General features: G+C 39.4%; 1 protein-coding gene across 3 annotated transcripts in view; it reads right to left on the bottom strand.

Moving 5' to 3' along the window:
• Nucleotides 1–22,428, bottom strand: part of PRRG1 (proline rich and Gla domain 1) — a 138,535-nt gene that overhangs the window by 99,775 nt on the left and 16,332 nt on the right. The window contains exon 1 of one of the 3 annotated variants that reach the window (XM_023634041.2): nucleotides 21,710–21,861. The exons of 1 other annotated variant lie outside the window; for it this stretch is intronic. The gene's annotated coding sequence lies outside the window, so the exon portion shown is untranslated. Of the gene's footprint in view, nucleotides 1–20,679; nucleotides 21,034–21,709; nucleotides 21,862–22,428 lie in introns of those variants that run through there. One more of the 3 variants, XM_023634042.2, reaches the window with a different exon arrangement.

The raw sequence follows: 22,428 nt of genomic DNA, 5'->3' as shown, positions 1-22,428 counted from the left end.
TTCCATATGGGGAAAAGGAAATACCCAGTTCCAGCCTCTATCTAGCCTTTCTGTCTCATCTAAAGGGGAAACACAAAATAAATTAGAAGCACTTGTGAAGGTGACAGTCCAGGGCACAGGCTCACTAAAAGACTGAAACCCAATCATAGGATTATAGAACACTTCCTCTCTCCCCAAAACTTACCACCACATCAATAAGACTCCTGGATAATAACAGGGAATACAACTGAAAGAACTGCACATCTGAAACTTTAAGAACAACTCCTTAGGGGAATTCAAAGACAACAGGGAAGTCAAAAACAAAGATACTGGAGGAAATTTTATCCTCTGACACCTACAGCTAACACTAAACACAGTCTAACCTCTAGCCAGATAAACACCAAACCTCACACTAAAGGCCTATTTACGTCAGTTCCTTTTACCCAGTACATCATGTCCAGCTTTCAACAAAAAGTTACAAAGCACAATAAAACAACAAAAGAAAAACAGTTTGATCAGATAGAGAAAGCATGAGAATCAGACTCAATTATGGCAGAGATGTTGGAATGATCAATTCATGAAAACCTCGGCAGAGAAGGTGGAAGTTTCAGTATAGAAACAAATAAGAGGAAATTTTAGAATGAAAAAATACAACTTCTGAAAAAAAATCACTAGATTGACTTAACAGAGAAACAGACATGACAGAGGAATGAGTAGGAAAACTTAAAGACACATCAATAGAAATTACAGAAGGTGAAGAATAGACAAATGAAAACAAAATGGACAGAAGCTCAGGGACCTGTCAGATGATACTAAACAGTCATAAATAAGTGTAATCAGAATACCACACAAATAGGAGAAAGAAAAACTATTTGGAGAAACAGTGGATGAAAATTTCACAAAATTGATGAAAGACAGAAATTCACAGACATAAGATAATAAATGAATACAAAGCAGGAGAATCAGAGAAGCCCAAAGTACATTATAAGCCAAACATAAAGAGCAAACCTCAAAAGCAGCAACAGAAAGATGACATACCACAGTCAAGAGAATAATGATCTGATTAGTGCTTAACTTTTCATCAGAAACCATGAAGGACAAAAAGACTGGAACAACATCTGTAAAGCCTCGGGGAAAAAAAGAAATGTTAACCCAGAATTCTATATCCAGCAAAAGTATCACTGAAGAGTGAAAACAAAATAAAGATACTTTCAGATAAAAGAAAACTAAAAAGTATTTGTCACTGGCAGACCTGCACTATAAGAAGTGCATTTGTTGGTATCAGACTTACACCTTAAGAAATGCTAGAATTTATTTAGATAGAAGGGAAATGATACCAGATGGAATTGGGATACTCAAAAATGAATAAAGCGCATCAGAAATGGTAAATGGCTGAGTAAATGCTAAAGACTATGTTTTGCTTTTTTCCTTTAAATTTCTTTATAAATCAAATAATTGTTCAAAACTAAAATGATAACAGTGTCTTGTGGGGTGTGGGTGTGTGTGCGTGCGTGTGTGTGTGTGTGTACATGTAACAACTATAACAAAAAGGAGAAGGGTACGGGTCTATAAGTTTGTAAGATTTCCATGTTTTACTTGGAGTAGTACATTATTAACAAATGTACTAAGTAGTACATTATTAACTAATTAAGTGGACTGTTAAGAGTTATGTTTGTATATTGTAATCCCTAGGGCAGCCACTATAAAAATAGTACAAAAAAAGAAAAGCTAAAATATCAATAGAAAAAATAAAACAGAATTCTCAAAACATATTCAAATACTCTAAAACAAGGCAGGAAGGAGGAAGAGAGGAAGGAGAAAGAGGAGATGTGTAGAAAGTAAAAAATCAAATATTAGCCCTCAGCCCAATCATGTCAATAGTTAAAGATTAAAGTTTATTAGTCTAAACACTCCAGTTAAGCATTAGAGATTGTGAGAAGTAAAAAGGAACCCCCACAGAAGTCTGTGCTGTTTATAAGACACTCATTTTAAATATAAAGAAACAGGTTAAAAGCGAACAGATGAAAAATATATATACGTTGCAAAGAGTAAGCAAAAGGCTGGAATGGCCATTAATATCACAAGACAAATTTCAAAACCAAATGTATTACCAGAGATAAAGGAGGACTCTTCATAATGGAAAAAAAAGGGTCAATTCAACAGGAAGGCATCATCCCAAATGTGTACGCATCCCATAACAGAATTTCAAAATGTAAGATACAAGAATTGACAGAATTGAAGGGTGAAATAAACAATTTCCCAATCATAGTTGAGGACTTTAACACTCTAGTCTCAGCAATGGATTAAACTAGAAAAAACAATTAGCTAAGACATAGAAGATCTGAACAACATTATCAGCCACTTTGACCTAGTTGATATTTAGAGAACAATACAACCAATAACAGCAGAATACACATTCTTTTCAGGCTTACATGGTACACTTACCAGCAGAGACCATATTCTAGGTCATAAAACAAGTCAATAATTTTTTTAAAAACCTGAAATACAGAGTATGTTCTCTGACCACAATAGAATTAAATTAGGATACAGTTTTAGGGCACATAGGCTCACCCTCAAGTTTATGATTCACCAGAAGGACTCAACAGTAGGTTATACTCATGGCTAAGATTTATCACAGCAAAGGGTACAGAGTAAAAGCAGCAGGGAAAAGATATGCATTGGGTAGAACAGAGAGAGGTCAAACACAGGCTTCTTATACATGCTTTCTCTCTAGTAACAAAATACAGGGACATGGGCAAAACATCTCTGCCCAGGGAAGAGCAGAAAGAGAATCTGAGTCTCAGTGTTCATGGCTTGTATGGAGGGCTGGTCAAGCAAGCACATCCTGCTACGTGACCAACCATGGTAACTGAAACTCAGGACCCCAATAATGAAACCAGACACACATCATCAATCTGGATATTTGTACAAAGTGATTCTGACAAACAGGTACAGCACGGTCTATTGCTCCTGGTGTACAAAACAAAATCAACCATTAACACAAAAACATTCAGAGGGCTACATTCCCAGGGGTTGACCAACAGTCAAGCATGGTTCCAGGTTCCCTTAGAGACATGAAGGACTTAGCAACCAGACCCATTAAGATTTTCCTCACAAACACCAATATGAAAACCAGGAAAACTCTGCACATATGGAAGGTAAACAATAAAACTCTAATCATTGGATCAAAAAATAAATTACAAGAGAAATTGGACAATATTTTGAACTAAATGGTAATAAAAATACAACATCCAAATCTGTGAAATGCAGTTAAAGTCGTGCTTAGAGGGAAATTTATAGCCTTAAAATGTTGATACTACAAAAAAGCATAATGCAAAATCAACAAATACTATAGAAAATTTTTCAAAAATATCTAAGTAGAAATTACCCTCCACACTATCTTCTACTTTTTCCAGATCTAATGTCAGAATAGGAACGTTTTGTAGATGCTTACATAGTGAAACATATGGTTTCTTTGGAAACCAAAATACCATAGACTGGAGAGACCACAGGATCTATGAGCAGGAGGCAACCAGTCCCTGAGTAGGAATGCACCATTTAAAATACACCACTCTAAGTAGGTCCAAACACTGTGATTACACTTGGTTTCCTACCACACTTAGTGGGGTGTGTTAGGGAGGCAGCTTCAGAATTTGTGTGGTCCTTCCAGTTGTAAAAATAAGACTTTTTAATGAGCCAGTCTTGGAATTTTCCTTGGCCTGGCAATAAAAGCAAAGGGTAATTCTAATAGAAAGCCCTGGCTTCTGTCCACCTGTAAACTGGGGATCCCATTCTGCCCAGAGACAAGTCCAAGGCTCAAAGAGTATCCCATGGTACATACAGCAGCTGAACGTGCAGCCAGAGAGAGCCCCACTGTATCAGACAGTCAAACACTCCCAAAGCAGCAAGTGTGGCTAACAGGGCCACAGGTATTATTACTGAAGCTGTTAGACTGGCTTGCCACACTTCCATAGATTCGGCTGGTAAGGAGACAATGAGCTCAAGTGGACTCAGACAATTTATTACTCATATAGACAACAAAAGCAAAATCATCATGGTGTCAGCTTCCCAAGTCCCTAGTCCCACATGATGACATCAAACAGGAGGGTCCAGCTGACAGATGGTCCAAGCAATGTGTCATGCTGCTTTTGAGGAGCCACCTCCAAACTAAACCCAAGCAGTTATACAGCCTTATATAGAAAACTGAATTTGCACCCCACAGGGTACAAGGTGGAAAGTCTTGCAGTCAACTGAAACTAGGAGACGGGTGAGAAATGGCCTTATGGCCGTTTCCCACAAGATATGTTATGAGAAACTGCCTCATGGAGGCTCCTCAGCAGACTGCTTATCAACCCTTGCTCTGGGAGGAAGCGCAGGGCATTTCACCAAGACGTGAGTCAGACTATAGTCAAGCATTGCCCCCAGGGCCTGAATGAAGACGTGCAAGGTTGCCAGGGTGCTGCACAGAGTAGCTTTTCTAGAATGTGCTGAACTTACCTGCTACTCTGTGAACCAGAAGTACTAGACTGATATTCACTGCCAAGATTTCTGAAGCACTAAGAGGTGACACTGAGTATTTCAGCTGGGCCCTGAATTAGTTAAAAGAAAGTGATGGTAGAGGAGGGTGAGTGTGAAGTTTTTAACAGAATATCCTTTGTCATCTACCCATACAGGCTAATGGAATTAACCACTCCAAATGCAGGCACCCTTGAAGCAGGGGCCTCTTGGTGGGAGGTATGTGTATTGCACAATGAAGGAAGCGCTGTACCAGCTATATGACTTCCCTAACCACTCATTCTTTGTCCTACAGAAGGATACTCTCCGGGTCTGGTAACACTTCCTGGAATACAAGAAAAATAACTCACAAAACAATTTATGGTCTATTATCCAGCTACGAAAGAAACACACAATGAGCGGAAAATCCACACAAACCTTTGAGAGAGTTCTGTGAATGTGAAATCACAATGAAGATTCAAGATAATATAACTGTCTTCACTAATTAAGGGCTACAGATAGACACTGGGATAAGCTAAACCTATAATGCAGTACAAACTGTCAAAGTAACTTACTAAGTCATATGACTATTGTAGTCAATTAAATATTAGATGAAAAGATTTTAATCCCAAGACTTGTATTTTAGATAAAATTTGGAATGAGACTTGTTATAAATACTAATCAGAGTACACTCTCTCACATATGCTTGAGAAAAGGAGGTAATGAGAAAGGGGCATCACTCTCCTGCCATCTCTACTTGCATCAACAAAGAGGAGTAGGTCAGCTGGCACAAAAAAGCAGTGAAAGACAAAAATTTCTCTGGAAGGGGTGGCTGAGACTACTGTTAGCCCCTTAATTTAGGGGCCTTAACTGTAGGACCAGGACTGCAATTTCTCCAAAGGAGTGGCTAAGAAAACTCCATGTCATCACATTCATGCTTAATATACTCAGGCTGCTTCTTACCCAGAGGTCTTCATCCTGAATAGAACTTCCTTCTCCTCTAACAATATGGGACATAAAGGAGAAGCAGCAGATATATACGTGGGGTAGTGGGCAGGTGGAGAAGTTCTAAGACATTTTAGTTTAAGCTAGACAGTCATTTATATGACCCTGGATCTTCACGGAACATTTCTGAATGGATATAGCTGTGGGAATTGTCAGTGTGCAGAAGGAAGCTGCAGTCATGGAAATTAATGACATCATCCAAGGGAAGGGCAGAAATGAAGGAAAGAGTTTTAGGGAGTAAGAGGTCCACTATGATGAAGTAGGTAAACAAGCCTTCTTCTGGAAGAGAAAGTTCATCATGTGTTATCAATTACGCTTTGAGGGATCCAAAGGGAAAAGCGTCTATTAAAGCCCATCTTTTCTTTACCAGAAGACTAGATCTATGACTCAAATACTTATATTCACCATCATCTGTTTTAATAGAAGAGTACAGTAGATAATCTCATTAATTCAACAATATTTGAATGGATATTGCCATCAATTCAACAAATATTTTTTGAGGACCTACTGCATGCCTACCACTGTGTTAAGCACAGTGAGGTTACCTTTTCTAATTTACATAGTATCCTCTCATTCATTCATTTATTCAAGACTAAGTGCTTAATGCTTGCTAGACCATAATGTTTGATGCTTGAAATGCATGCCATGCACAGTAAGGATTTCACAGACATTTTCCCTTCCTCAACACAGAGTTTTACTGTGTGTTTACTATGTGAAACTGAGAATGGGAAGAGGCAGCCCAAAGGCATGCTTCCTGCAATGAGGCCTCCTGAAAAAAGGTCCAAGATTTAGTATCAGAGAGACAGGGACTGGAATTCCAGCTCTACCACATACCCCAAAGTGACCTTGGGCACTTACCTTCTCTGAACTGCAGTGTCCTCACAAAAAGTGGCAATAAATGTCATATACCATACAGAGTAATAAAAATAATGAAAGTAAAAAGATCTGGTACAACATTGAGGGGTTATTGTCATTGCTGCTGCTGCTGCTGCTGCTGTTGTTATTAAGGAAGATAACCCATGTGGCCAGGAGTTGCTTGAGAGATAAGAAGAAAAAATAATTTAGGCAATCTTCTGAATAACAAACTCACTATATTGTGAAGGAGAGGGCTGCAAGAGTGGGTTTGGGTTCCAGAGAAAAAAACAACATCACATTCTACACAGGATTTGCCCCAGTCCCCTTCCTGATCTTCTGAGGGCCCTGGTATCCTCTTCATCTTATCAGCCCTACTGAAGGAGACTAAAGTCTAGTGGTAAGGAGTGCAGGGGTATTCATCATCTTGATTCCTAGTGTTCAGAACCAGGCAGAGACAAAGTAAACACAGACGTTATAGATGCTCTGCCCCCTGGCTAATGAGGCTGAGATTCTGGCAGAGAACTAGCCCCAGTTAAATAGTTAAGAACTGAAATGCAAGTGAGCAACTGGAAAAAGTAGAAGCCAACTCAGAAAAGTTAGGCATATACAACCTTTGAGAAAGTAAATAGTTCGGTCTATAGGGGTGGATAGGGCTTTCTAGAAGCACTGTGAAGGGGGGTGCCTGCAGGCTGGAGGCTTTCAGTGTCTGTGGATGAGCAGACTTGAGTTAAGAACTGGTAATAAATGAATGGGGAAACCAGTAAAAAGAATACAATTATAGCATTAGGAAAGGAGTAATGAACCCTGAACTAGGACAACCAGAAGGAATGGACTATTCAAACTTCGCAAAGGTCAATTATAAACTGGGTGAATACTCAGTTTAGAGCATGAAATATAAAGAAAATGCTACTAATAAATATTAATGTCTAGCATTTGCATTTTAAATTAAAGAAACTTTAAAATTCAAAGAACACACTGAATTTTGCAGTATAGTTCATAAAGCAACATTAGTATTTTCAGACTGATTATGAGCCGAAACAAGTTTTTTTACTTCTATATGTAATATTTTCTTGATAAATGAGTGAGAGAGTGAAGCATGATAAAATTACATAGGAAAGTAAATATATCCTCGCCAAATCATTAATCTGGTCCCATGAGTAATACTAACACAGAGAAAGAAACTAGAAATATAGTCCATTAACTTTTTTTTTGCAGTGACAGCAAATTTTAAAACTAGGCATATGTTTCTAACTTTGCCAGCTTTCTCCCTCAAGCAAACATGTCAGAGAGGATTACTGTGGAAAGTTAGTCATATGGATTTTTTTTTCAAAAATTGGAATGCATAACATTAGAAACCAAACCACAAAGAGCAGGCACACTGGAGACAGATCGGAGCAGATACACAGAACATACAGTGCTTTGAATAATAAGGCTTTTGTCCCTCAAAAAGGAGGAGTTTGGTTACCTAGGACTCCAGAAAATAACACAAATTTTCTAAGACATAGTTTTGAAAGAAGGGGAAAAACAGAACACAAGGAACTCACTCCAAGTCAGGAATGTAAAATATAACACATTTTCCTAAAGAAATCCTAGGTTCTAAATTCTGAGGCACTGAAAAATGTACCTAAGAAGTTCAAATTGTTATTTAAATTCTGGCCCATTTAACTGCCAAGGCTTTCAAGAAGATAATGAGTGCTATCAAAAATTCATCATCAGTATTTGAATGAGCTTGAAAATAAGTATACCAGTTATTACCACCCACTAATGCGGAAAGCAAAGCAACATGGAGCAGTTTTAAGAGCTCTGATTATCCCTGCCTTGTGGCACTTTCTCACTTCATTATGCGCAACATTCTTGCGAAGTATTTATGTTTCTACCTTACAAAGGGTAAAGCTAGTATACACACCCCTTACACAACAGAAGTTCAATAAATACTGATTAAAGTTTGACATATATTGTATAAAGCCATTTCCTTAGGAGACTCTAAAAGTCAACTGCACTGACAATCTTATTTCTATGGTCCTCAAGGTTTTCAGGATAACCAAATCACTTCACCATTGTAGGAAAGGTTCTATTATAAGAAGAGGTTACCTTCTAAGCCCTTTGAATAGGAAAAAAAATCAAAACAAATCACTGGAGTTATTATTTCCTGTCAAAAGCTCTAAAAGAAAGCTTTATGTCTTGTCTGTTACTCCCACACACGTCCAGGTGAGTGCACACACATGCACACGAGCACATCAATTTGTCCTTTTTAATTTTGCCTTAACTAAAAATTACCTGTAGAGAATAAAGTTGACAAAACCTTACCTACAACTAAAAATGCAATGTGAGAAATTTTACAGGACTATATTGCTAATATTTTATTCAAATACTATCTTCAATTTACTATACTGATGACAATATCCATTTTAAATAGGAAATAATTTGTTTCCTTCTAGCTCTCAATTCTGGAAAATGATACTGGACAGACAAAGGACAGTTTGCCACATTTTTCCTCTTCCAGGAGAAAAATCTATACAGTAAATTACCTAAAGTATTCAAGCAGTTGAAAATGGAATGAACTAAAGCCTTATTACTCCAAGTACTGTCTATGGAAGAGCAACATCAGCATCACATAGGAGCTTGTTAGAAAGGCAGAATCTCAGGACCAACCCCAGACCTCCTAAATCAGAATCCGCACTTTAACAAGTTCTCCAGGGGATGCGCATGCACACCAATGTTTGACAAGTGTCAAAACTAATGGCTTTATCCCACAAATGTAATGATGAGCAAAAGTAGTATGTATACATAGATGATCCTATTTATATAAAGTTCAAAACATGCAAAAATAACTAATAGAGACAAGCAGGTGGTAAAATCTCAAGAAAAGCAGGACCTCTGGTTTCCAGTGTGGCATGCAAGGAGCTTAGAAGCTGTAACTCTATCTTAACAACAAGTAAAAAGCTGACCAAATTGACAAAACAACTCTTCTTAAATCCATTAGAGAAGTGAGGTCACAGGGCAAACCACTGCCCCCAAAACTGGAGACAGGCAGGCAGATACAGAGAATGACAGCTTAACCAAGAGCAGAAACCACAGAGGCAACCAGTGCCAAGGTAGCAAAACCTGAAGTGTAATTGATGAGTTGCTGGTGGCGCAATACAGAAAAGTCTGCGAGTTAAACTCTTCAAGTGGCCCCAGCCATGGAGGAGGAGCACACTTTTGTGAGATTTATCTTCAGGAGCTGGACCTGGTTCTCACATTAAATACCGGAGAAAACCCCCCCACCATGCTTCTGGTGAGGGAAGGGGCAAAGGAACCATTTTGAAATACACCAAAGCATTCTGTTCTTAATAAGGACTGCCCTCAGGAGAACTGATTTTACCAGAGCCTAACAAGTTAGGGTTTTATAATAGCCTAACCTGCCTGGGAAAAGTGAAATACACAACTCCAGCCCCCTCTAGCCATCCTGTACCACGTAAAGGGGGAAAAAAATCTGAGAAAAACTAGTGAAGTTCACAGTTTAGGGGCACAGGTTCACCAAACACTGAGACCAAGTCACAGGGCTATAGGATGGTTCCTTTACCCCTACACCTTATCACAACATTACTAAAGGTCTATCTATTGCAACTCCTTTCACCCAGTACATCATGTTCACTATTCAACAAAAATTGCAAGGCCTACAAAAAGGCTAAAAACACAGTTTGAAGAGAATGAACAAACATCAGGACCAGAGTCAGATATGGCAAGAATGTTGGAATTATCAGACTAGGGATTTAAAAATGCTATGATTAATATGATATGGGGCTTTAATGGGAAAAATAAACAACATGCAAGAACAGATGGATAATGTAAGCAGAAAGATAAAAATTATAAGAAAGAATCAAAAAGAAATGCTACCAATCAAAACTGCTGTAACAGAAAGAAAGAACGCCTTTGATGGGGTCATCAGTAGACTGAACATGGCTGAGGAAAGAATCTCTAAGCTTGAAAACATGATGATAAATTCCGAAATTGAAAAAGAGAAAAAAAAAGACTAAATTAAAAAAAGAACAGAATATCCAAGAACTGTGGAACAACTACAAAAGATATAATATATGTAATGAGAATACTAGAAAGAGGAAATAGAGAAAGGCACAGAAGCAATATTTGAAGCAATAATGACTGAGAATGTCCCCAATAAATGTCAGATACCAAATGACAGATTCAGGAACCTCAGAGAACACCTAGCAGGATAAATGCTGGGGGGAGAAAAGAAAGCTACATCTAGGCATATCATAATCAAACTGCAGAAAATCAGAGATTAAAAAAAATAATCTTGAAAGAAGCCAGAGGGGAAAAAACCTTACCTATAGAGGAGCAAGGATAAGAACTACACCCAACTTCCCCTCAGAAACCATGCAGGTAAGAAGGGAGTGAAGTAAAACATTTATAGTGTGGAGAGAAAAAATCCACCAACCCAGAATTTTGTACTGAGAAATTATCTTTCAAAACAGAAGGAGAAATAAGGACTTTCTCAGACAAACAAAAATTGAGGAAATTTTTTGTCAGTAGATCTGCCTGGCAAGATACGTTAAAAGAAGTTCTTCAGAGAGAAGGAAAATAATATAGGTCAGAAACTCAGATGTGCATAAAGAAAGGAAGAGCACTGAAGAATGAATAACTAAAGGTAAAAAAACAAAAAAACCCTTATTTTTCTTATTCTTAACTGATCTAAAAGATAACAGTTTGTTCAAAATAATAGCAACAATGTATTCGATTATGAATGCTTACATACATATAATATGCTTATATATAAGTAAAATGAATGACAACAATGATACAAGGAATGGGAGGGAGGAATTTGGAATATTTTGTTATTACAAGGTACATGCTTACCCATGAAGTGGTACGGTATTACCTGAAAGTGGAACTGGATGAGTTGAAAATGCATACTTTTCAAATGCTAAGGAAATCATTAAAAAAAGTAAAAAAAAAAAAAAAAAAAAACGCATAATTGATATGCTAAGAAATGAGAGAAAATTAAATCCTATAAAACACTCAATTAAAACCACAAAAGGCAGAAGAAGTGTGGAAGACAGAAACAGGAACAAAGAACATGGGCAACAAATAGAGAACAGTAACAAATACGGTAGATATTAATTACACTATATCAATAACCTCTTTTAATGTCAATGGTCTAAATAGACCAATTAAAAGATAGACATTGTCAGAGTGGATGAACAAACAAAACCCAATTGTATGTTGTCTACAAGAAAACCATTTTAAATCTAAAGGCACATATAGACTAAAAGTAAAGGGATGGAGAAAGATAAACCATGCTAACAACTAAACAAAAAAAGCAGGAGTAGTTATATTAATTTCAAACATTGTACACTTCAGGGCAAGGAAAGTTATCAGGGATAGAGAGGATCATTATATAATGATAAAGGGGTTGATTCTCCAAGAACACGTAACAATTCTTAATGTGTATGCACATAACAACAAAGTGTCAAAATATATGAGGGAAAAACTGATAGAACTTCAAGGAGAAACACATAAATCCCCTATTATAGTTATAGATTTTAATTCTCCCTAACAGAAATGGACAGACAGATCCAGCAGGCAGAAATTCAATAAGCACATAGTTGAACTCATCAGCACCATCAATCAATTGGTTATAACTGATATCTACAGACTACTTCATCCAACAACAGTAGAATTCACATTTTCCTCTAGCTCAATGGAATATGTACCAAGACAGATCACATTCTGGGACATAAAACATACCTTGACAAATTTAGAAGAATAGAAATCATACAATGTCTGCTTTCAGACCACAATGGAATTAAACTAGAAATCAGTAACAGTACGATAAATGGAAAATCCCAAAATATAGTAATTAAACAACTCATTTCTAAGTAATACATGGGTCAAAGAAGAATTCTCAAAAGAAATTTAAAAATATTTTGAACTAAATGAAAATGAAAATACAACTTATCAGATACTGTGGGATGCAGTGTTTAGAGGGAAATTTATAGTATTGAATGCATATATTAGAAAAGAAGAAAGACCTAAAGTCAACAATCTAAACTTCCACTTAGAAAACTAGAAAAAGAAGAGCAAGTTAAATGCAATTTAAGCAAAATAAAAATTAGAGCAGATATCAATGAAACTGAAAACAAGAAATCAATAAAGGAAAATAAACAAAACCAAAACCTGATTCTTTGAAAAGATCTATAAAATTGATAAACGTCACGCTAAGAAAAGAAGAGAGAAGACACAAATTACAGTATCAGAAAAGAAAGAGGAGATACCACTACTGATCAGATGGACATTAAAAGGTTAATAAAGGATTATTATAAACAAATCTATGCCCACAAATTTGATAACCTAGATGAACTGGACCAGTTCCTTGAAAGACACAATCTGCCAAAACTCACACAAGAAGAAATAGACAATATGAATAGGCCTATATCTATTAAGAAACTGAATCAATAATCAATAACCTTCCAAAACAGAAAGTAAGAGGCCCAGATGGGCTGACTCGTGAATTCTATCAAACACTTAAGGAGAAATTATACCAATCTTCTACAACTCCTTCCAGAAGGTAGAAACCAAGGGAATACTTTCTAACTCATAAGGCCAGAATTACCCTAATATCAAAACCAGAAAGACATTACAAGAAGACTACAGACTGACATCTTTCATGAACGTACATGCAAAAATCTTCAACAAAAGACCAGCAAATCAAATCCAACAACGTATAAAAAGAATTTTACACCACAATCAAGTGGGATTTATCCCAGGTATGCAAGGCTGGTTCAACATTTGAAGATCATTAATATAATCCATCAAATCAATAGGCTGAAGAAGAAAAATCAAACAACCATATCAATAGATGCAGAAAAAGAATCTGACAAAATCCAACTCCATTCATAATTAAAAACTCTCAGCAAATTAGGAATAGAGGGGGACTTCCCGAACTTAAGAACATCTACAAAAAACCTACAGTTAACATCATACTTAATAGTGAGAAACTCAAAGCTTTCCCACTAAGATCACGGACAAGGAAATAATGTCCCCTTTCACTACTCCTTTTCAACGTCATATTGGAAGTCCTAGCTAATGCAATAAGACGAGAAAAGGAAATAAAATTTATACAGATTGGGAAGTAAGAAATCCAAGTGTCTTTGTTCACAGATGACATTATTGTCAATGTAGAAAATTCAAAAGAATCAATAAAAAAGTTCCCGGTGGCCTAGTGGTTAAATTCAGAATGCTCCACTTTGGTGGCCCAGGTTCAGTTCCCAGGTGCAGACCTACACTACTCTGTTAGAGGTCATGCTGCTCTGGTAGCCCACATACTAAAAAGTAGAGGAAGACTGGCATAGATGTTAGCTCAGGGCAAATCTTCCTCAGCGAGTCAAAAAAAAAATTCCTGGAGTAAGCAATTATAGCAACATTGCAGGATACAAGATTAATATACAAAAGTTAATCAACTTCCTATATACTAGCAATAAATAAATGGAATTTGAAATTAAAAATACATTACTATTAGCACCCTCCAAAACAAATTACTTACACATAAATCTAACAAAATAGGTACAAAATCTATACAAGGAAAACTACAAAATTGTGATGAAACATATCAAAGAACTAAATAAATGGAGAAATATTCATGTTCACGGATATCAAGATTTAATATTGTCAGGTGTCAGTTCTTCCTAAGTTGATTGATAGATTCAATGCAATCCCAATCAAAATACAGCAGGTTATCTCATGGATATCAACAAATTTATTCCAAAATTTATATGGAGAGCCAAAAGACCAAGAACAGCCAACTCAATATTGAAGTACAAAGTCAGAAGACTGACTCTACTCTATTTACAGACTTATTACAAAGGTAGAGTAATCAAGAGAGTGTGGTATTGGTGAAAGAATACAAACAGATTAATGGAATAGAATAGAGAGCCCAGAAATAGACTCACATAAATATAGTCAACTGATCACCGACAAGGAGCAAAGTCAACACAATGGAGCAAAGACAGTCTTTTTACCAAATGGTGCCGGGACAACTGGACATTCACTTACAAAAAAAAAATGAATCTAGACACAGAACTTAGACCCTTAACAAAATTTAACTCAAAATGGATCACAGACTAAATGTAAAATGCAAAGCTATAAAACTCCTGGAAGATAACACAGGAGAAAACCCAATTGACCTTGGGTATGGCAATAACTTTTAGATACAACGCTAAAGGCATAATCTGTGGAAGAAATAATCAAAAAGTTGGATTTCATTAAAATTTAAAACTTCTGCCCTGTGAAAGACAATGCCAAAATAATGAGAAGACAAGTCACAGACTAAGAGGAAATATTTGCAAAATAGATATCTGATAAAGGAGTGTTATCTAAAATATACAAAGAACTCTTAAAACTCAACAATAGGAAAATGAATAACCTTACTAAAAAATGGGCAAAAGATCTGAACAGACACCTCATCAAACAAGATATGCAGATGGCAAGTAAGCATACGAAAAGATGTTCACTATCATATGTCATTAGTGAATTCCAAACTAAAACAATGAGATACCACTACACACCTACTTGAATGGCCAAAACCCAAAACACTGACAAAACCAAATGCTGGTGAAGATGTGGAGCAACAGGAATTCTCATTTGTTGTGGATGGGGATGCAAAACTGTATAGCTTCTTTGGAAGACAGTCAGTTTCTTAAAAAGCTAATATTCGTACCATACAATCCAGCAATTACGCTCCTTGGTATTTACCCAAAAAAGTTGAAAACTTATGTCCACACAAAACCCAGCAGAGAGATGTCTATAGCAGCTTTACTCAAAATTGCCAAAACTTGGAATCAACCAAGATGTCCCTCGGTAAGTGAATGGATAAATAAATTGCGGTACAGCCAGACAATGGACTATTATTCAGCACTGAAAAGAAATGAGCTATCAAGCCATGAAAAGACATGGAGAAAAATTAAATGCATATTGCTAAGTGAAAGAAGCCAATATGAAAAGCCCACATACTGTGTAATTCCAATAATATGACATTCTAGAAAAGGTAAAACTATGGAAACAGTAAATAGATCAGGGTTGCCAGGGATGAACAGGCAGAGCACAGAGGATTTTTAAGGCAGTGAAACTATTCTGTATGATACTATAATGGTAGATACATATTAAAGGTTTGTCCAAACTCATAGAACGTACCACACCAACAGTGAACCCTAATGTTAACTATGGACTTTAGGTAATAACGATGTGTCACTGTAGGTTCATTGCTGATAACAAAGGTACCACTGTGTTGCAAGATGTTGATAGTGGGGGAGGTTATGTGTGCCTGCGGACGGGGGTATATGGGAACTCTCTGTACTTTCCGTTCGATTTTGCTGTGAACCTAAAATGCTCTAAAAATAGTTCATTAATTTGTTTTTAAAAAGCAAAGGAGTGACCTCTTCTCTTCCCTTGTAATGATTTGATCCATTCCCAGAGCTTCTTATCCACCCATACCTCTCTCCTGAATGTCACCTGGATATCAAATAGTTATTTTGAACTCAGCATGCCTAGTACTGAATTCTTGATCTTCTTTCTCTCAAATTTTCTTTTCCTGCAATCCTCCATATTTCACTAAATGGCTACTCCATCCTTCCAGTTGCTCAGATCGAAATCCTTGGCATCATCCTTTGTGACATTCCCCTTCCAATAAGTGAGCAGGAAATCTGATCACTTATCATACTTCCAGCATTACACTACCTTAGTCCAAGCCACCACAACCTCTATTCTAATTGGTCTCTTCTGTTCTTGCTCCCCTTGCAATCTAGTCTCCACAAAGCACTCAGACTGACCCTTGCAAAACAGAAATCAGATCCAATCACTTCTCTCTCTAAAGCCTCCATGGATTTCCTTCTCACTCAGTATCCTTATAATGTCCTCCCATAATGCATTTAATATCCCTGCATTATCTTCTCACCCTCCAACACACCTTCTTACTTATCTGACCCTTTTTATGATTCACATCCCCTCATTCATGTTACTCTAGCCACAAGGACTGTTTTGTGATTCCTAGCAAAAAGGTGCCACCTCAGGACCTATGCACTTGCTGTTCTCTATGCCTAGAAAGCTCTTCCTCCAAATAAATGGTTCTCTCATCTCTTACAAGTCTTTGCTGACAGCAAAGTCTTCCCTGATCATCACCCTCCAACACATCCTATTCACCTACACCTATAGGTGCTCCACTACTCACCTTCCCTGCTTTGTATTTCTCCAAAGACTGCAACACTATATAATTTAATACATCTGTGTTTTTGTGTGTGTATATAGAGAGAGATCTTACATTTTACTTATTATCAACCCCCCCCCCCCAAATACGCTGTAAGCTCCTTAAAGACAGAACTTTCCAATAAAATACAATTGTTTTATTCACTGTTTATCCTCAGTGCTTAGAACAATGCCTGGCAATTGAGAGGTACACAAATATTTGTTGAATGGTAATCATATAAAAACTTATGTCAATCTTACAGCAAGGGCTGGGGCAATAGCATTATAGTAACAGTACAGCATGTCTAGACTTAATTTCAAAAAATTCTTCTAAATGAGAAGTTTTGAAAAAACACAATTGTGTAACCATTAGAGGTAGCTGGAACTGCTGAAATTGCTAGTTTATTTATTAGCATTATTAAACTTGAAAAATCCATAGGGTTCATGGACTATTTAAATTCCACTTAAGAATAGTAGCGTGCAAACAAACCTCTCTTAGAGAGCATTCCTTCAACTTCTCCCCTCTCTCTTTTTTTTCCTTAAAGATTAGCCCTGAGCTAACGTTTGTTGCCAAACTTTTATTCTTCTTCTCCCCATAGCCCCCCAGTACATAGTTGTATATTCTAGTTGTGGGTCCTTCTAATTCTGCTGTGGAACAGCGCCTCAGCATGGCTTGATAGCAGTGCCAGGTCTGCGCCCTGGATCCGAACCGGGGAAACCCTGGGCTGCAGAAGCAGAGCGCAGGAACTTAACCACTCAGCCACGGGGCCGGCCCTCCGCTCTCTATCTTTAAATTTCTTTTTCTTCACTCATTCTTCTCTCCTCTCTTCTCTTGGCATCCCTGATTCCATTCTCTCCTGTTCTTCAGCTCCAGTATTCTATTCCATCAATTATACCCCCTTAGCGTTATACCTTCAATCACTGCCCTGCTCCAGCTGGCTTTTCACCTCTCTCCACTCATTCGCATTTTCTTGATCCCTTAATGTTCTCAAATTCCAGGGTTTTTTTTTCCTTCCCTTCTCCCTTCACCAACAATTTACCAAAACATTAATTTACTTTCACTGTTTCCACTTCCTGACCATGATTGTTCAAAAAAGTGGTTCTTTAACCAGGGTGTACATCCACATCTCCTGGAATTTTTTCATGCCCAGGTTCCACGCTCTGAAATTCTGATCTGACAGGTTTACATCAGGGGGAGGGGTACTAAACATAAGCATGTTGACAAAAACAGCTCCGTAAAAGAGTCTAATACAAACCCCAGATTAAGAACCATTTCCTCAAATATCTGCCATGCGTTTTTCTAGTCATAATAATAGTAATATTCCACCAACTGAGGAGTACAATTAAATCAACCCTCTGCACCTGACACACACACAAAAAAACAAATAAAAAGGATCATGGTCACCAAATCCAACTGTGTTCTCTTAGTTCTATCCTTTCCAAACTTTATATGATACCACCATCTTTAAGCACACACCTCTCTTAACTTTGATAACTTTTTGGTCTTTTGATCTCCTCCCTGCCAACTTGTCTGGGTGCCATCTAGATCAGTGCAATTCAATGTGATCCGAGGGCCAACAGCATCACTATCACTTGGAAACTTGATAGAAGTGAAAATTCTCAGGCCCCATCCCAGACATCAGAAACTCCGGGGGTGAGGCCCAGAAACCAGTGCACACTTGTGATTATTGTGCATGCTTATGTTTGAGAACCACTGTGCTAAGCCAACTGTTCTAGACATATGGGAGGAATCTACAAATACAGGACTACAAATTCTGGGGGTGAGGCCTAGAAATCAGCACACTCTTGTGATTATTGTGCATGCTGATGTTTGAGAACCACTGTGCTAAGCCAACTGTTTTAGACATATGGGAGGAATCTACAGATACTCAGAGTAGAAGATGTCAATACATCCACATTTTGAACTGCTACTAAAATTATATTTCTCATAAGAAACAGCAATTACAAATAACAATAACTTCCATTTTTAGGACAATTAGCATGTGCTAGATATTATGATAAGCTGTTAATACACCCAATCTCACTTATCAGGTAAGTAGTATAATTTCTACGGATGAGGAAACTGACACTTAGAGAATGAAGTTTAACATCTTGCCTCCAAATTCCATGCCCTTGATCACCATATTATTGTCTCCTATATAGAATGGGAAAGAAAGAGAGTCTTGGAAAGAACCTTAAGACGACGACTGAGCTGAGGTTGACTGGTCAAAGAAGTAGAGGAAAAACCAGAAGTATGGGAAGTCGAGGTGAGAAAGTTCTAAGAAGGAAGGCTTAATCACAGTGTTTTGGAATACTTTTTTTAGTAAGTCAGTCTAAAGACCACAGAGGACGTAGAACTTTTTTAAAAAGAAGTTTTATGGACTCTACTCATCTTCTCTGAGTCGCAAGTGTTACTCACAAAAACCAGGCACTAATGTGAAGTGTTGTGGAAGGAACAACAGTTAATGTTATTTAAAAGAAAAAAAAAAGTGACGTGGAGAAAAAGTGCTTTTACATTTAGGTGGAGACGGGATAAATTAAGTGAGGGGAGAAAAACAGAAGTTACTACTAGCCAGGATAGGATCTCTATTTTGCAGGCACAGAAACCTGGACTAACCAACTAGCCCATCCTGACTCATTTTTAAACTAAAGTATCAATTCTATTCACGTATAAATTGAGTGATCAGTTGCTCACAATATTCTCTTCAATGGATAAACCCATTGAGGAGATGAAAGCTAGTAGTGAGAGTGATGAGCCTGAGTGGTAAGGAGCAGAGGAACATAATTCCTGTTAAAAGCTAGAGGTGACTGGAAGGCCAATGACGCTGGTGGCGTTAAGAAAGATGTCAAAGACAGGCTGGCAGAAATAGTCAGGCCAAGCCCTTTGAGGGCACTATAACGTGAAGAGACTCAAACGCTCAAAGCACCTTAAGATTTAGGAGTATAATACAACTCATCAGTCTAACAGGTCTAATGGGTTACAGTTTAAGCCTTCAGCGGATACCATCTGGCCAGCTTGCTTCACTTGTCAATTCCTAGGTTCCAACAGCACCCTATTTGTGTCTTTCTACAAATCATTAACCTCTGTTTCATGTTGACTTTTCAATAGGTTCAGTATCAGAAGGTGACCTTTTTTAAAATTGGGGCTTTTCCGGTGCTCATTTTGCCTATATCTGCAAAGCTTTTGCACCTCTTTTAGAAGGATAAACCACAGACTAATACATGGCAACGTAGTTCCATACTTATTTCTTATCCACATTCCAAATGTTGTTCAAATAGTAAATATAATTTCAGCATTCTATATTTCTCCTATTATCCCATGTACTTTATGCAATACGAATTATCTTTCAAACAGCATTTATTAACATCTAACTGTAAGTGCATTTATTAGGCACTCAGTACCCACCCAGCAGCCCTAGGTATTGGAGTAACATAGAAGACCAAGGTTCTAATAGCAAGAGAGAAATAAGGCCAGGGGTATCAGGAAAGGGGGTGATTAATTCATTCTGGGGGAGTTGGAAAATTTTGGCAAAAAGAAGTGAATTGGGCTGAGTCTGAAAGGACGAAAAGGAGTTCATTAGGCAATGGAAAAGGGAGAAGGTATCCCTAACACCTCACTCCCCAAATCTGGTAACTTTAGTGGCATTTAACTTAAAATAACAGGAAAAGAAAGAGTAAAATGACAATAACACAAGAAATCCTATTCACTTCATGCCTGGGGTGGGGGGGGGGCATCGTGCCTTTAACCACACTTCAGATCTGAAAGTAAATGTTTATAAAACAGGATTCACAATCAAGGGAAAGGGGTGGAGGAGGAAGACGTTCAATTTGTTTTGTTGTTTTAAGTTAAACAAATGAGCAAAAATATCAACATTTATGCTTGGGAACACATATACTAGTTTTCATAAAGATCCGAAGTTTGAAAATGAAAGCCTTGGAATCTTATCCAATATTACAGTATTTGCCCTAGTGTGTTATATTTTCAAGATCATTTTTCAGGCTTCTAAAGTGAGTCTGCCCAAGAACTTGGCAACACCTCTGCACACATATATCCAGTAATCCACTCTTGATTGAAACAATTAACAGCACCCTAATCAACTTGCCACTTACCCTGACTTGGGCACCTTCACATCCTCCAGAGTCTGAGAGTCTGGCTTTATTTATACCATGACTATCACAGGGCATTAATTTAGCTCTAAGTTTTGACACTCCACCTCTTCACCCTTTCGTTCAATTAATTCCTTTTCAATTCCATTAGTTTCGCTTTTCTCCTGAAGGGACACTTATAAAATACATCAACAGCACAATTACAAAACCAATCGGCTGCAGCCAAGAGTCTGAACACTAATTTCCAATCATATCCCTCTCGAGGCTGATCCTAGCACTGATCAAAATCAGCGGACCAGGAAGAAGGAAAAAGCTGAGGAAGGTTGTTCGCTTCCTCCCACTCCCCCCACGCCCGCCCCGCCTCGCTCCCCCTGCCCCCAGGACCGCACCGCGACCTCGTCCTCCCCCCGCCCTGAGCCGCCCCCGCTGTCACTGCCACTGCCCAGAAAACAGTCAAAGCCTTTGTTAAAATGTCCATGAGCACAATGTACCAGAAGACGGACACATTCCCGGGGCGGGCTGAAGGAAAGTCACACGAACGCCACGCCCTCCTTGGCACTAGCCTGGGACACAGCCCACCTCCCCCAAATCCTCTGCCTGCGACGAGGACTGTTCCTGGCAACTCCGCACCCTGAGCCCGCAGCGCGGGGGAAGGGATGGGCCGGGACGCCACTGAGGGGCACCAAACGCCGGGCGCTGAACTTGAAACTGGGACACCCCCAGCGCCCTTGGCGAGCCTCCGGGTCCCGCCAAGCCCGAGGACGGACTGCCAGGCTCCGGAGCCCTGTCCTTCCTTTTGCCTCCTCGCACAGACCCTCCCGCGCTGCCGCCACCACGCACGCCGCTCCGCACGCGGCCGGGTCGGACCCCCCGGAGGCAGCGCGGCCAAGCCTGCTGCCGCACGTCTGGCGGGTTTCTCCCGACGGAACCGAAGGTTCCCGGGGCAGTCGCCCGCAGACATCCGATGCTTCCCGGAACGCTCGGCCCGAACCACGTCCCCCCGCACCGAGCCCCGCGGGGCCACCTCACTCACCGCGCCGCTACTCCCCGCTCTGCCAGCCGCCAGCCGCGCCTGCGCGCTCTCCCCGCCGCCCAGCCCGGTTGGAGCCTGGAGCCAGGAGCGGATGGGAAGGGCGCTGCGAAGCCCTGCGAAGCGCAGGGAAGAGGCGGGGGCGGGGCCCGGGCGGGGTTAGGAGGGGAGGGGTGGGGCCAGGCGGGGTGGGAAAGGGAGGGGCGGGGCCTCCGTCGCCTGGGTCCGGAAGCCCCAGGGCTCAGGGCACCAGGCTGGAGCTTTCCACTCGAAGTCTATTTATAACGCTGGCAGAGAAGTCATCGAGGCCCCTCGGTGCACCCCCACAGTCACTGTCTAGAAAGTCTGGCTTGGCGCGACGCCAAGCTAGCCAGCCCCCTGGGCCACCATGCCTCTCCCTGGAGCCACCCTGGATACTCCCTGGCCTTTCACCCTTTTGCATGCCTGCCTCCCCACACGTTTTTCTTCCCCCTCCCGCCCGCTCCCCTCGCGGGCATTTCTCCTCATCACGCGCAGTCCTTAGTCCTCCGGAGGTGAGGGGCATGGAAATTTCTCATCCACAGGCCGCCTGTGCAGGGCACCCTAGTTAACATATCTCTGCTGTGTCCGAGTCCAGAACCTGGTTGGTGACTACTGACCATTGCCCACTGTTGCAGCTCAGCCCTTTCCCTGGGAACAAACTCTTGCTGCTGTGTCTGGACTTTTGGTGACAACAATCTGCT

The sequence above is a fragment of the Equus caballus genome, chromosome X (assembly GCF_041296265.1).
Source record: "Equus caballus isolate H_3958 breed thoroughbred chromosome X, TB-T2T, whole genome shotgun sequence".
NCBI lineage: Eukaryota > Metazoa > Chordata > Mammalia > Perissodactyla > Equidae > Equus > Equus caballus.
This window is presented reverse-complemented; position numbering and strand designations above follow the sequence as displayed.